Genomic DNA, 13,505 nt, shown 5'->3' with positions numbered 1-13,505 from the left:
GCGTGCACATGCGTGTGCGTGCGCGTGCGTGTGCGTGCGCGTGCGTGCGTGCGTGCGCACAAGCTACAGTATCACCACCTCTGTGGCGCATGTACGGTGGTAAAGGTAAATTACGCTGCCAGAACTGCACAGCAACGGCCACGAACCAGCAGATGCTCTTCTGAACTTTTTTGCACGTTGGCAAAAAAATGCGAATTGCGCTCTTGTCAATTTTGCAAGTTTCAAGAAAAAGGGCCACTCACCTGCACATTTATAAAGAAGACCCCTTTTCTGTTTCTGAACACTTCGACATCGTCTCCACCGGGGCTTTTCATTGGCACACGAGTGCAATCGATGCACCCAGTAACCCCGGGGAATCTTCCGATGACATGAAACCTTGTCATGACTGGCCTCGTTTCGGCGGCGTTTGGCAGCCGGGCGTACTTAAGATAAAGACGCAAGCAGATAAGCTGTATCACCTCCAAGATGTTTCGGCAGACCGAGGGTTGAGACACACACACAAGGCGACCTACAACAGTTTGAATGGCACCAGTTCCATAAAAAACGCAGTGTGATGAGTACCTTCAACAGGGCAGGTAGCGGCGCTCTTCTGTTGTCAGTGTTTTTATGCAATCTCAGGTCTCCCAGTATCGCGATAACTGCTCGCTTTGAAAAACGATACCGGGCTAGAAACTCTTCACTATAATACTGAGAGTTGGTTCTGCCTGTCGGCCAGATGCCGGACTGGAGTCAATGTCGGAGGCTTGTAAACACTGCCGTAGAGAAGGTCGTGTGCGCGTCGCGGAAACCTAGCGTAGCTTTCGAAGCTATGGTCTCCAGATAGGCATCGCATGGTCATCATTCTTCCCTTTCCGCTTCACACAATATTAGTAAAAATAGCACCAAAAATCTTTGCGGCCCACAGAACGATACCAGCCGTCAGTGCACTGCGGGCATCTTAGCTGCGCACGGCACTAGTTCCACAGCCGAGCGTATCGTGCACAAAACCATGCGGGGAAGCATGCGTTCAGGTAGAAGAGCGAGGTTAGGAAGCATGTAGGTGTAATCATGTAGCATGTAGCATGTAGGTGTAAACATGTAGGTGTAGCATGCAGGTGTAGCATGTAGGTGAAGCATGTAGGTGTAAAGAAGTCTAATCTGTAAGAGTAAAGACACGATCGCACGAGAATTGATAGAAGCGCACCCAATATGTAAAAGTGGGAGCGCATGTGTTAGCACCCCGTCGATCATGGTATACAAAAAAGAAGATCAGTTTTTAGATATGCCATAATATCTGTGGAATCCGCTGTTCTTGTTGTGCCGCATTCCAGTTCCTACGCACGTGCATTCAACTGTGTTCACCCCTATCTGGCTTACACCCCCCCCCTTGTGTGTGATATATACGCGGCGGTTTATGAAGACATTAAAAGTGTTGCAAGTTAGCGCCTGTCCTGTCGTTTTTCTTCTACTTTGTGCCGTCTTGTTGCGCTTTAATTCTTGACAGCTGTGAACCAACATGCCCCGGAGAGTGTTTTACTGAAGCATGTAGACAGCATGCCGCCTCCCTTCGCGGGGGGAAGCACCAAGGAGGCCCTAACTCAGGGCCCCTTAGTAAGGGACGTTTCATAATTGACATCAGGCCGCCTTACGGTGCGTGACGCACCCTTAGTAATTTAAGGAGCGTTTTAGAATACGAGCCTAAGCCTCGCGACTCAGCAGCCACCGATACCGAATGCCGCTAGAGACGCAGCTTCGCGCTCGGCCCACCGGCGCGTCGGCGCCTCGACAGCGGCATGGAGTCCATTGTAGTACAGGGAGAAGACATATCACCCTCGGAAATGACCTCTACCAACGCGGCGAGGCGCGCGGCGCGCACTTCAGCTACGTGCTCTGACGTTATTCCGCGCATGCGCACAGCTGGCGGAGCGTGGTGCCATGGCTCAGCACGAAGCAACACTGACCGCGCGAAGCGGCTGGCGTAGTGTAGCTCTCGCTAAAATAATGTTTTGATTACCTTTGCATCGTCGTCAGTCGTGCCAAGTCTTTGCTGCCAAGAGGGTGATATATAAAGTTTCTATTTTTTTTCAGCGCAGGCCAAATGCCCCCAGCTGAAATGCGCGGCCCCAAACCTTAACGTCGCTTGCTTCATTGGGGTTCGGAGGTGTCAGTGCAGATGCGGTAAGCATTGCAACTTTCCCTCAACATCGAGTCCGGTAATAAGTAAGTGTCTTGCTAGGCGAATTGGAAATCCCGCAACTCGCACTCGTCGCGGCTACCGATGATCGGTGCAACCTGCGTCTTCAAACAATGCTGCCTCTCACATATTGTCTGTCACAGAACTTGCGGTGGAGTGCATTGAAAAATTGTGATTTTTGAAAATATTCGTGCAGTACTCCGCGGTGCAGTAGAGTCTGAAGAGGTAAAACAAAATTCCATCGATGTATGGGCATGCGATTACGTAGGTTAAGCAAAATAGTGCCATAGAATAGGAAATCTGCGCGGCGTTATTAAGACTACATTAATCCAAAACATTCCACCTATTTCACTAATCAAGCACGCAACTGTTGCTAGACTGAAGGGGAAGGTTGGAAAGCGAGGCCATATTGGTAAAGGAAGACGCGGTTGTTTGGAAAGCATGCTGCGCATATTTTACACAGATTATTTCTAGCAATGAAATATTTGATAGTTTCTTTTTAATTTGCTTTTATTTTCCAGTTGGTGATCGGGACCCCTGTACGTCCTTGTTGCACCGCTCATGTCCCCCAGGCCGATCTCTCAGCTGCATCAGGAATGGCTATGGATGCTGGTGTCACTGCGGTGCGTACTGCTAATTCTCATATTGCAAAACCCACTCAGAAAACACTACCGCAGTGCTGAACGTCGCGAAGACCACTGGTTGAAAAAGCATCGACTGGGAGCATATGGGGGAAATGATTTTGTAGTCAAATTGCGCACGCACACACAAGTCCTTGCAACGCATGTACAGTCACCATTTTGTAGCTAGGATTCTCGCATCTCCGCACAAGAGCGAAATAATTGCAGGTTTACTGTGCACTCGATATCACAAACACTCCGAATCTAGGGTTTACTGGTTATCGCGTGAATTTTGTGCCGTTTTTTTGTATTTCAACGATGGAAAATATACTGCTCATTTTGGCGTAGATTTTGCATTCATGCTTGCATGACTTATCTTGCTGTCATACTACCCGAACTTTTTCGCATTCACCATGTGATGTGACGTTTATTTTATTTCACAGTTCGCAAGTGACCGACGGCCTATTCCAGAGGATTCCCCAAGGTTTCTCCTTGATCGTTTATGCTGAATGGTGGCTGTGGCCTTCTGTACAGTCCCTGGGCGTCAGGACCAGCAAATAAACTTTAACAGAGAACAATTTGTTCTCTCTAACTCTTTGTCCGCTATCGTTAGCCAATTTTAAGGTATGCACTTACAATTAACTCTCAATGCTTCCTTGTTTCCTTTATTCCTTCCCATAGTGAGCTCATAAGTATAAGTTCATAAGTATAAGTATAAGCTCATAAGGTATGTGTCACCTTGAGTGACACATACCCAAAAATTCTGGTCAAAGGCGTTTCTGTGCGAGAAACCGTTCACGAACGCTATTTTTTTCATATAATGTAAGATTTCTCTAAAAGAATCAATATATCGGCCGCTCACCTGAAGGCAGTTCTGAATTTTTTTCTGTTAACTTTTTTTTGCTGTGGTCAGAAGCGTTGGGAATTGTTTTTCTATGGCAGTCTTAACTGTTCGATGCGATCGATAGAATGTCTTTAGGAGAAATATTCTGTTACATATAACATGATGTTGAGCGGATGTTGAGATAGATGTTGAGCAGAACACAATTCATTGTCATTCTGAATATTTTCCCACCAACCGATTCGCATTTCTGCCCGCCTCCAGTGGCGTCCAGGAACGCATGTCCCAAATATTGTGACGTCACCAAATTCACCTGTGAACAACCAGCGCTTGCCGGAGACGCCGACGCTGTCCGCAATATGTTTGTCAAGGCTAACCAGCGACCATGGCGTCAAGTTTCACTTCAGCGCTGTCATTGACCGATACTGAAATTGCCTGCACAAACTCAGGTAGCACATAACAGCGTGCCAATATTAGACATCCGTTCGCAAAGCATGGCCATAAGTTGGCCCAGAGTTCCTAATGAGAATTTGATACTGGCTGAACCTGGACACTAACACATGTGAACACTAACACATCCAGGGATAACACTGGTTGCTCGTATTCCCAGTACTGGCTGCGCCAGCGAAAAATCCTGGCCATCACGGGCCAGGTTAGCCAGAATTGTCCCAATTTTTTCCATTGCTGGCTGTGCAATCTTTGAACAATATATATCACGGGTTATGTCAGCCATGAGTCCGCCCCAGTTGGCCAGAATTGGCTATGCTATTCTAGAAAGCTGGCTATATTGGCGTAGCTTTGCGATCACTCATCGTGCGTTAAAAGTATACTGGCAAGCGCTGGTCAACCCAGTGCCATCTGTTAAAATGCCATGACAACGTACAATATTGCTACAACAGAGACAGAAAGTTAATTTTTCGAATTCGTAAAAACTTGACTTCAGCTTTCTGTAAGAGAAGTGGGGCCTGTCTGTCTGTATAGGCCTGTTTAATCTCAGTTTAACTATAATTGGCATGTATACGTTGCAAAGTAGATGTTTTACGTTGATCTTTGACATCAAAGCACATGTTCCTGGGGCAACATTATAACATATGAGCAGTATTAGGGTTGTAGCGCTGTGCTACTACTCTGGTACTGTACTATCGGGGACAAAAGTGGTATACCCCACACGACCGGAGCCGGAGCAACGGAAAACTGCATTTCAACGCCATTTGCAGGCGGCATCTCTGACCCAGACAACCAATCTGTGACCTTTATTAACAGTAGGCATGTTGCTTGACTCGTTTCAATGTTTCGTTCTTTTGCTCGCCAAAATACCGAGCGGCGCCGCAACAGCAGCAATCTGGTGGCCCTGTTTTCATTTTGTCTTCTTTTTTTTTAACGCGCGTTCGAGATATGGCATGAGAGCCGGCGCTCGCACCGTCATGATGCGATCAAATGCCCGCGCGCGCGTGGCTAACTAGTCGTGGAGGCAGCGCATTTTCGAAACATTGAAATGAGCCAAGCGACATGCCTGCTGATAATAAAGGTCACAGATTGGCTATCTGGGTCCGAGATGGTGCCTGTAGATGGCGTTGCAACGCAGTTTTCCGTTGCTCCGGCTCCCGCCGCGTGGAGTATACCACTTTTGTCCCCGATAGCACCTCTAGTACTGAAATTCTATCATCATACCAGTGCGACGCGGGAATTTAAGTGGAATACCACTTCAAGTGGCATTCGGACGCAACGGAGTTCTTCGGTGCTTCACAACAACTTCCAAACGCAGTCCGAACAATTCCAAACGCATTTTCTCGCTGTATAGCAATGGCGCTGCTGACACCCAGCTTTTCCTTTGTCGCTCGCTGATTTTGAGTGGCACAACGACGTGACGACCACTTCGGTGGTGTTCAGTGGACAGTGCTTATTCTGCCACAGAGGAAACGGTGATTCCCATAAGACCGACGACGACCCCATCCAGAGAAACGACCACAGATGTATAGAATTGGATTATTAATACTTCGTGACTAGAAGCGGCTGAAAATTACCGTTAAAGTTTCTTTTAAAGTGTCCCGTAAAATTTAGTATAATTAACGAATGCTTGCTGGTAGTGATATATGGTAGTGGTAGTGATATATGTAATTGTAAATGGCTTAGCAAAGCCGCTAATTACAAAATATATGCTTTGTTTGAGAAGTGCGCACACAGATCACATGCGGTGGCCTTAGTCCGATTTTTGGGCATAATAACCCGCCTATATGTCCTGGAACATAATACATTTAAAAACCTTTTTGCACGCTATGATCGCGCGAGTATCTGGAAACTAGCCCAAAGGCACTTCGTTCTAAAAGCATCAAATACATTTCATTTGATTGAATTTTTAAATTAAAACGAAAACTTCTTTCCTTCTGTCTACATAATTCACTGCCACACTGCGCAGCCCACGTCGGCTTAATGGCGATTCCGAATCAAACATAATAGCTTTGGGCAGGTGTATTCGCTAAACCGTATTTTTGCGTAGTTTTATCAACGTACAGAAAAGAAGCAGTGGCCTCGTGATATGGAATTATATGTTGAGCACGTGCGAAATATTAGGCCGGCGCTTATTAAACGCACGTGGCCACGCGCTAGGAGATTCTTACGCTTCCGTACGTCGTGCCCCGTGATCGCACTTTTCCCCGTATTTTCCGCTGCGCTAATTTCTTCCTTTTGTGCAAATCGTTATGTTACACACTGCTGTTTTTTTTTTTGCATTTCTCTGCTCTCTTGCACAATTTTCATTAGGGCTGTGTAGCTATTGCTCACGTCATTGCTTATTTACTCGCAAATTTTTCTTTTCGTTTCGAACACCATCTTTAATAACTAAAATTATCGGTAGCAGTTGCGAATCACAATTCAACCCGTTTTTGTTAGTTTTTACTTTATTGCGTCAGAATTTCCCACCAACAAAAAATATCCAAGATTCTTAGACGACCAGCGTATAAATGTACTAACAACAGGTGGCATTTGACGCAGGCTAACCGAGCTTGTTTGTCACGTGTATCGTATATGAAAGTATCAAAAGCGTATTCTCCTTGCATAATACTTTATTCATTGTTTTACATTTTTTTTGTTATTTTATGGTAACATCTTAAGCCATCTCGAACTAACAGTAGCCACATCACACTGCTCCACAAGTACGCGAGTGTCTGAAGTAGTTGTGGCGAAACCCATCTGGAAGCTCCACGTTTTTAGCTTCAAATATTTAGGGCGTCGAACATGATGCTTTTCCTGCCGCTTTGCAACGATACTTTGACGCTTCCGGGTTTCCATCCCCTCGTTGTTTATTAGTAAGGAATGTTGACCGGCTACTTGGTTTTGCATCTTGAAACTTGGGAAAAAAAACACCTAGGCGCAAATAATTTCACGAGGACAAAAAAAGGGACGAGGAGACGCCTGTGGCGCCTGTCCGTTGTCTCCTCGTCTCCTTTTTTTTTATCCCCGTGAAATTATTTGCGCCTAGGTGTTTTTTTTCCAAGTTTCAAGGTTGCTGTTTATACCTGTTGCATCTGCACTACCCGTCACTCATTCTTCAAGAATTTCAAACCTCTTTCAAATGTTCGGCCCTCGTCCCCTCTCTCTTAAGTCCCATATCTCCCGACCTCTTCTCCCGGCTGAGCCCTTTCCATTTAGAGCGCTAACCCCTCCCCCCTCTCCCTACACCACGAAGCACTAATTTTCTTTGTGATTATATCACTTTTTCGGAGCCGTTTTTCTTCGCGCGGAGCTACGCACTTCGCCGCTCTTGGTCACTCCCACGATCTCCCTTTCTCCACCTTTCAGCTGGAAACTTTTTCGAGCGACGACGAAAGCTGTGTAAAAGATAATGACTCCCCCCCCCCCCCCCCCCCCTTTCGTCTCCCCTGCCCCTCACCTTAGAGCAGCGCGATGCATCACCGTGACACATCCTTGACTGGACAGCTCTTACCTTGGGTTGCACGACGGCGCCCAACCACACAACAAGCGCGACGGAAAACCAGGCCGACCACCTTTGTTATCTCATTGGTGGAGCGTGGGCGATGAAGCCATGCCTCCTCAGGGGCAGCGACTGCGGCCGCACACGTTTTTTGGCTGCGTGCCGCAAAGCGAGTGCAATGTAGACATTTGTAAAGAGCTCGTGAAATTTTTTATCAAGTCTGAGCTGGGCTGTGTGCGATACTTCGGAGGTGGCCGCTTTGAGGTCAACTGCAGGTTGAAGCACGCCGTCCAGCGATTAAAGACTTAGCGTTCAAGCCTTAAATAATAGAAACTGCCACCTTCCGGTGTGCGCAGTTTGCTCACAATCTAATCGGCAGATTGTGATGACGCCACAAGGTCAGGTGACCTAGGTGGGGCCACCTAGGATGCTCCAGGGATTTTCGCTCACAACGTCGCCACCGTCGACGACGACAAAGCCGCAAGGATAGAGTTACCTGACGGAGGCCCGTGGGTGGAATGCAAGCGCCTAATATCTTCCGGAATAGTTTGGCGCTGCGGCATTGTGTACAATTGGAACATTATATTTTGTTAAGCGACACATTGTTCATTTTAAGGCCACAGTGGGCGCTAAAGAACCAGATGTCCTTTAATGCTGCACGTTCTTGATTTCAGCCAGCCATGAAAGGAGAGTACATCGCCCTGTGTTTTTTCCTGCTTGTCGCCGTAGCGCCTGCGGTTTCAGGTAAGCGCATATGTTCTCAGAAATGTCATTTTTTTGGGAGGCCGTTAGCCTCAGTATGTAATAGCCGTATAGAATTTCCGCATGTTGAACATTGCTTTTCATTCAATTTTTTTCTTGCTATAATATTCTTGCTACAGTAGTAAAAGTGACGGCGAAATATTGCGTTGAAAATGTTGCTGACACTCCTAAATCCTGCCTGTTTTTCGCAAAAATTTCTCCTGTACTGATCGTTCACCAACTGGCCGAACGTTGCGCACTGCGCTGTTGGACGCCAAATGGCTCAATTCATGGGTCCCTGCGCTGAGAGTCTGATCGTGGTCATCTCTTCGAAGTTAGGAATAGGTGTGAAGGAATGCCATCATAAAGCTACCAAAATGCGCAAGTTCCTTAAACCTTGAATGAAGAATTGTTTCAAGTTTTTGACACGTGCTTAAATTATATTTTTATTTATCGCGGTAAGCACACAAACGTTTCAAACAATAATTCTCTCCTGGGCGATAACAAAGAAGCTGAAGATTCTTTCCCTCAATGAGTGAAACTCGTGGTCATAAGCTCTTGCAAGCCTGGCCAGTGTGCTCCAAATGTGGACGAATCATTTTTTTATTTTTCTTTCCCCTTGCTTTCTAAAAGATTTAAAAAATTGCGACGTTTCGGAAAAAAACTTGTCTTGCAAACTATTCTTTTACTTCATACGGCGCCAAAAGCATGATCGAGCTTATGAAAATATGTGTTACAAAGCGAATTGCGCAGTTGTTTTCAATATTAGAGAAGCAAGATACGATCATTATTGTTTTAGCAAACGAATGCGTATCTTGTTAGTCCATTCTTTAAGGAAAGATCACAATTCATATCGTATTTTGCACTCAGAAATCTATAGCCACAGCGGCAAACGAGCAATAGTTTCCACATTGACGAACGTTCTCTGTACAATTTGTCATGAAAAACGGGCTCAGATAAGGTTATGCTGGAATGACGCCAGCCAGCATGGACGGCTCAGTTAAGCGTCAGCTGAGAATTCCTTCCAGAGTACACAACAAGATTGACCCCTAAAAAAATTTTTAGACAGTCTATAGAATGTCCATAGACTTCTGTCTATGAAGTCTATAGACTATAGACAAATCCTATGTACTAGCCTAAAGGCAACACAAATGCAATAGACAATCTATAGATGTATGGAAGTACACTTTGAGTATACTTTTCTCTATAGACTATGAATAGACAAAAGAAATATCTATAGGAAAGCAATGGAGCCTATGAGGTCTATAGACTGTCTATTGACTTGTTTTATAAGGGCGAATCCCGTGCTATCATTCCCGGCCAGTTTGGCGTTTCCTGAGCTAGATGAAATACACTGCAGGGTAAAGGCGTCGCATATTTGTTTCCAGTGCTATTCGGCGCCAGCCTCACGTTTGCTCATTCCAGCAAAATTTTTAAGGTCTTCTTATGATCTAACTCTCTGTCGCCCTTGGCTCCATCGACTCTGTCTTGGAGCCTACTATTTTATTCCAGTAGGAAATCAGTTTGCCTGGAGAAATCTTCGTCCAATGCCTTTTCATTCTCATTTCGATATCTATGTAATTACCTCAAGCTAATGTTCTAATCATCGGTGCTTTTTCTGTTATTCTCAATCTCTCTTTTTATTCTCCTTTTAAAATTTAGCAACACTCTCTCCAGACATCCTTCAATACTTTTCCCTGGATGCGGTGTTTTTCTACAGTATGTGAATGGGGCACAGCGGTCATAAGCTCCTGTGTTCTCCGAGCTACGCTGCCTTTATTAACGCGATGCGTTTCAAAGCCTTCGCCTCGCAAGACCAAAACCTAAAATAATCTTTATAACATTTCAGTCGCGGCATATAGCAGTGACGAATGTTTGTAGCCAAGTATATATTGCATTCGTTCGTTTTTTTTTTATTTTCAGCTGAGCCTCCATGCCCACAGGTGTTATGTATTCCACCACACGTTAACGTCGCTTGCTTCATTGGCGTCAGGGAGTGTCAGTGCGGATGCGGTAAGTACTGCCAGTGTCCAGCATCAAGAACCCGAAAGAAGTTCCTTGCTTAGCGAACTGCTGCTGTGTCCCGATTAATCATCTAACTATTGTAGCGGCTTCTGATATAAGTTTTGACATGGAGCCCCAAACAATGGTGCCCGCGGCCCATAGTGTTCTACGCAAGAGCTCGATGCTAACCCATTAACATGGGTTAACATTAACATGCTAACCCATGTTAACCTTGCCGGGACTGTACAGTCGGGGACAAAAGTCTCCGGACCACGTGTTCCTCAAACGAAGCTTATAGCTCTACTATCAGACAGCGGCTGCAAACCGAACTTGTGGAGATGAAAGAACAAAAATTTAACTTTTACCTCCACAAGTGTGGTCTCCAGCCGCCGAGTAATAGCAGAGCTATCGGCTTCGTTAGAGGAACACGTGGTCCGGAGACTTTTATCCCTGACTGCAAGTGTAAACCCAATTTTCGGAAAACTATGTTTCTTGGGCATGGAAAGGATCGGATGGAAAGAGAGATTGTTGAGGCATATCACATTAGAAAAGCAGGTGGTCATTGTGCTAGCACCGCTTCTTTGTCTCTTCTTGATAATGAACTGGCTTTTTTGGACCATTGCGGTTGATTGCCACGAGACGATAGTAGAGCTGTACCTAAGCTTTGGTTTCCGAAATAAAATTCAGTTGGAAGTGCAGCATATGTCCTGTCGTACCTGTGCCTATTTTGTCCCCGTTTTTTCGTTCTGCTACGTTTTCAATATAACCCATTAAAGCTTTACGGTTTCAGAATATGCTTTGAAAAGTACTCTAGGATGCAGCAAATTGCCGAGAGAGGAAGAAGTGGATCTAATATGAGGGCGTAGCCCTTCGCTCCTCGAGCAGAAGCCGATCCGATCCTTATAACTAGAGACCGGATTTTAGGCAAATGCCTATTTTTTTGAACGCTTCTTAGGCGCACCATTTTTACATATGAGCACTAATTAGGTGTTGACAATATATTTAATACTCTTTTTATAGTGCCTATAAATGCCTATTTTGGGTGTCAGTGCCTATAAGTGCCTATTTCCGACGTCGGTGCCTAAAAATGCCCTATTTTACAGAAAAGAGGCCTGAATTACGCTGTGGTTTTGCTTTCAGATTCTGTTTGCTTTCGAATCCATTTCGGTTTTGAGTAGAACACACACGTGACAACATTAGATGAAATCGTCAGTTGGCTGTGGTGAACAGTGCACCTACGCCGGCTGTGTACACAATACCAACCACGTCAGCCGAAAATATCGAAGCAACCTTTTTCCTATTTTCTGCCATTTTATCGTGGCAGCTTGTTGATGACTTTGGCTGTTAGAGTGGTAGTTGGCCAAATGGCACCACATTTCGGAAAGTATACGGAGTTAGTTATAGGTTCGTCCAAATTATTCCTTGTTGGCTCCAATTAAAACCAACTGTAAAATGTTCCATAAACCTGCTGGAAACAGTTTAAGTGATTAAAATTTCCCCCTGGGTAACCTACCTGATTTTCGTTCCTTGTGCCCCAGCTGCATGCCATCCTCATCAAATGGCATTTGGCGGTAATCTTCTTGGAGAAGGTCACACTAGACAGCTGGCAGTCGTGCGTGCATACGAAAACACATTCGTATGCACACACTTTATTCGCATTTATTCGCATTTATTGAAGGCATTCGTGTATGCCTCCAATAATTAAGTTAAATTCCTGTGTGAGCGAAGACTGAACTCATTTGTCAGATGCATTGAATTGACAATGTTTCTATCAATTTCTAAATACATGTCCTCCTGTTAAGGTGTTCATTGTTTCTACTTTTGTACACGACAAGCGAATTGTTTCTTTCGAGGTATACCAAAGTGTTTTAAAAGGTTTGGTAACCGTCCCTTTTGCTCTGCTGAAGCATGTGTATGGTACGAAAAGTTGCGCGACAGGCTTAAAAAAAAAACGGTTTCCATGTTTGCACCTTGCTTAAGGTCCCAAATCATTCCTGCTGTGTTTTTGTTTTATTTTACGGCAGATATTGTGCGCCGAAGTGTGCACTTTTGATAAAGTTTATAGTGCCTTTTTTTCTCCGTTAGGTGCCTAAAATGCAATTTTAGCCGCCTATTTATGACGCCTAAAACGTGCTTTTTAGTGCCTAAAAATCCGGCCTCTACTTATAACAGTACATCTACATAGCTTTTTGAACGCTCCTCAGTTGAAAACACTGAGATATAATTGTTTCTTTAAAGCGCGAACTATTGCTGGACCAAGTGAAAAAGTTTCGGACGATTATATTTTTCTTGAGAAAGACTGTTTGTGGGAAAGAACGCTGCACGTATTTTGCGAAGATGTGTTTTGAGGGACGAATTGTTCGATGTTTCATTTCTAACACGTTTATACCTTCCAGTGGCCGCACGGGACCCCTGTACTTCCTTGCAGAACCGCTCTTGCCCTCCAGGTCAAGCTCTTAGCTGCCACAGGAATGGCTACCAATGCAGGTGCCGATGCGGTGCGTACTGTCTGTTCTCGTGTAACAAAAGCCACTCGCAGATTACTGGCCCCACAGGTACTGCCTGCATCGCAACTGATTTGAAAGCCATATTTTTTGGAGCACAACGGAAACCTAATCTATGAATGCAGCGTGCAGACCCCCTCAAACATCCTTGCAACTTTGCCCTTTTTGGTGCAGTCATTCTGACGAGAGAGGTGTGTTTACAGGTTCACTGGTGCACTCGATCACAGTCGCAAATACCGCAGGAAATTGGCTTGCCTGTGTGATTCTTGCGCCATTTTTTTTTTTGTATCTGAAGGATTGTAACTGCTGTTTATTTTTCGGCTGTTTTCTTGTTCTCGCTCGTAAAGGATATGTTGCTATGTGATCATCCAAATGATTGCGTATTTAGCGTCTCATATTACTTTTTTTATTCAACAGTTCGCAAGTGAGCGGCAGACGTTTTGAAATGATTCATCAAGACGTTCACTTCATCATTTTTGATGATGGCGGTGGTGGTCTTTGGACCTCTCTGCGCGTCAAGACAAATCAATAAAGCTTCAGTCGTCAACACTTTCTATTCCTTAATTCTTTCTTCTCTATTACTAGCGAATTATGAAGTGAATTTATGAAAAACCTGTTTTTTTTAAATGAAAAACATCTATTGGTGAAACACGTGGAATATCTCTTGTGCGCGTCCGAATGTTAAATAGGT

General features: G+C 44.9%; 1 long non-coding RNA gene across 1 annotated transcript; it reads left to right on the top strand.

Annotated features, from left to right (window-relative positions):
- Positions 1–8,067: 8,067 nt before the first annotated feature.
- LOC149333033 (uncharacterized) lies at positions 8,068–13,242 on the top strand. Its single transcript, XR_016285183.1, has 4 exons — positions 8,068–8,309; positions 10,230–10,319; positions 12,707–12,808; positions 13,232–13,242. It is a non-coding gene; the product is annotated as an uncharacterized LOC149333033 (long non-coding RNA).
- The last annotated feature ends 263 nt before the right edge of the window (positions 13,243–13,505 follow it).

The sequence above is a fragment of the Amblyomma mixtum genome, chromosome 8 (genome assembly GCF_055824585.1).
Source record: "Amblyomma mixtum isolate Tamu chromosome 8, ASM5582458v1, whole genome shotgun sequence".
NCBI classification, from domain to species: domain Eukaryota; kingdom Metazoa; phylum Arthropoda; class Arachnida; order Ixodida; family Ixodidae; genus Amblyomma; species Amblyomma mixtum.
This window is presented reverse-complemented; position numbering and strand designations above follow the sequence as displayed.